Genomic DNA, 2,125 nt, shown 5'->3' on the forward strand with positions numbered 1-2,125 from the left:
CCTCCCCTCCTCCCCTCCCCTCCTCTCCTCTCCTCTCCTCTCCCTCCCTCTCCTCCCTCCTCTCCTCCCTCCCTCTCCTCTCTCTCCCTCCTTCCCTCCTCCTCTCCTCTTCTCCTTCCTCTCCCCTCTCCTCTCCCTCCCTCCTCTCCTCTCCTCCCTTCCTCTCCTCCTCCCCTCCTCCCTCCCTCTCCTCTCCTCTCCTCCCTCCTCTCCTCTCCCCCTCCTCCCTCCTCCTCCTCTCCCCTCCTCTCCCCTCCTCTCCTCTCCCCCTCCCTCCCCCCTCCTCTCCTCTCCTCTCCTCTCCCCTCCTCTCCTCTCCTCTCCCCTCCTCTCCTCTCCTCTCCTCTCCTCTCCTCTCCTCTCCTCTCCTCTCCTCTCCCGTCCCCTCCTCTCCTCTCCTCTCCCCTCCTCTCCTCTCCTCTCCCCTCCTCTCCTCTCCCTCCTCTCCTCTCCCCTCTCTCTCCCTCTCCTCCCTCTCCTCATCTCTCCTCTACCCTCCCAGCGAATACAGGCTGAGCCAAGGAGACAACGCTGGTCATGTGAATGAGGCAGTAGCATCTATTTATGGTGTGTCTCTGTCTGACCCGCTGGCCCCGGCCAGTGACATGGAGGAGATGGAGGACATTGTGTACTCTGCTAAAACTGCAGTTCATGATCCAACATGTCAATTAGCAGCAGGAGAAGAGGGAAGTTAAATCAGGGTCGTGAGCCAAGGAGAAGAGAGGCTACACCTCAATGTTAGACTGCAGGTAGAGCTTCATGTGCGCCGAAGACAACAGGTGTAGTAGACCTTACAGAGAAATGCTGAATACAACAGGTGTAGTAGACCTTACAGTGAAATGCTGAATACAACAGGTGTAGTAGACCTCACAGTGAAATGCTGAATACAACAGGTGTAGTAGACCTCCCCACAGTGAAATGCTGAATACAACAGGTGTAGTAGACCTCACAGTGAAATGCTGAATACAACAGGTGTAGTAGACCTCACAGTGAAATGCTGAATACAACAGGTGTAGTAGACCTCACAGTGAAATGCTGAATACAACAGGTGTAGTAGACCTCACAGTGAAAATGCTGAATACAACAAGGTGGAGGTAGACCTCACAGTGAAATGCTGAATACAACAGGTGTAGTAGACCTTACAGTGAAATGCTGAATACAACAGGTGTAGTAGACCTCACAGTGAAATGCTGAATACAACAGGTGTAGGTAGACCTTACAGTGAAATGCTGAATACAACAGGTGTAGTAGACCTCACAGTGAAATGCTGAATACAACAGGTGTAGTAGACCTCACAGTGAAATGCTGAATACAACAGGTGTAGGTAGACCTTACAGTGAAATGCTGAATACAACAGGTGTAGTAGACCTTACAGAGAAATGCTGAATACAACAGGTGTAGTAGACCTCACAGTGAAATGCTGAATACAACAGGTGTAGTAGACCTCACAGTGAAATGCTGAATACAACAGGTGTAGTAGACCTTACAGTGAAATGCTGGAATACAACAGGTGTAGTAGACCTTACAGTGAAATGCTGAATACAACAGGTGTAGCAGACCTTACAGTGAAATGCTGAATACAACAGGTGTAGTAGACCTCACAGTGAAATGCTGAATACAACAGGTGTAGACCTCACGGTGAAATGCTGAATACAACAGGTGTAGTAGACCTCACAGTGAAATGCTGAATAGCAACAGGTGTAGACCTCACAGTGAAATGCTGAATACAACAGGTGTAGTAGACCTTACAGTGAAATGCTGAATACAACAGGTGTAGTAGACCTCACAGTGAAATGCTGAATACAACAGGTGTAGTAGACCTCACAGTGAAATGCTGAATACAACAGGTGTAGTAGACCTTACAGTGAAATGCTGAATACAACAGGTGTAGTAGACCTCACAGTGAAATGCTGAATACAACAGGTGTAGTAGACCTCACAGTGAAATGCTGAATACAACAGGTGTAGTAGACCTTACAGTGAAATGCTGAATACAACAGGTGTAGTAGACCTCACAGTGAAATGCTGAATACAACAGGTGTAGGTAGACCTTACAGTGAAATGCTGAATACAACAGGTGTAGTAGACCTCACAGTGAAATGCTGAATACAACAGGTGTAGGTAGA

This window comes from Salmo salar, unplaced genomic scaffold (genome assembly GCF_905237065.1).
Source record: "Salmo salar unplaced genomic scaffold, Ssal_v3.1, whole genome shotgun sequence".
In the NCBI taxonomy this organism is placed as follows: domain Eukaryota; kingdom Metazoa; phylum Chordata; class Actinopteri; order Salmoniformes; family Salmonidae; genus Salmo; species Salmo salar.